Here is a 1,000-nt window from a genome sequence, read left to right as displayed (position 1 = left end):
CATGCTTCATCAAGCAACCAAAGAGTACACCCCGCAAACCTGTCCCCCAGCTGTCAGCACACAGACCCTCTCTCTCCCTGGGTCTAGAGTCCCCAGCTGTTCCCATCTCTCCACGTCATCATCTCTGCCTCCATTTCTGGCATCACTGCTTCTCTGGATAGGGTCCCGCACTCCGCCTTTCTCACTAAGTGGTCCCAGGGAGCTCCACTCCTGGACTGCAAAATTAACCACTCTCCTTCTTTTGTTACAGAACATCTACCTTTAAATTTCTGATCCTCGCAGTCAGCCCTGATAGCAATTATTCACTATTGTACCACAAGAGCCTTATCCCCATCTCCTTTCATCAGCCCCATCCCAACAAATTGGAAACCACTCAGTGGAGATTCTACCTTCCCCTATACCCTCTGGAACTAGGCTCTCTCTTGAAAGTTTGTAAGCCAGTCACTTCTTGCCTTTGTAGTCCCCCAATTTTGGGTAGCCAATGTCTAAGTTGCCCATCCTGTCAACCCTGTGTACCAAATGGGTGGGAATGATCCTCGCTATAAAGATGTGTTCCTCTTTTGAGCTACTACATCTGTAAGTATAGGTCAAGTTCATTAAATTGTAGTGACTACTCTTTTTTTCTCTCTCTTCTTTCTTCTTCTAGTTGAGTTCTGAATATCCAGCCACTGAAGCCAGGTCAAGTGGAAACTATCTGCAAGTATGGGTGTTCTTGTGCATCTCCTCTCACTTCATATCAGCTGGATGCTTCACTCTCTGCTCTAGTCCTCTGTGACCATGTCCCTGTCTCTGGGCCCAGGAGTCCCTGGGTCTTGCCATACTGCTGGCCAACCAGGTCTCAACCTGGGTTAACAGGAGTCTATTGAACGTGGTCGAACTTAGCTTACAACTTCATTGCTGTTTTTCCTCCACTTCCCCTTATCTGTACCAATGTGGTCACCAGTCAGACCACATGCCTGTTCCTGTATTCCCCTTGAGTCTTAGTCTTGGAAGGGGGTTT

This window comes from Chrysochloris asiatica, unplaced genomic scaffold, assembly GCF_000296735.1.
Source record: "Chrysochloris asiatica unplaced genomic scaffold, ChrAsi1.0 scaffold00104, whole genome shotgun sequence".
Taxonomy (NCBI): domain Eukaryota; kingdom Metazoa; phylum Chordata; class Mammalia; order Afrosoricida; family Chrysochloridae; genus Chrysochloris; species Chrysochloris asiatica.
The sequence above is the reverse complement of the archived record's forward strand: the minus strand, read 5'-3'. Positions refer to the sequence as shown.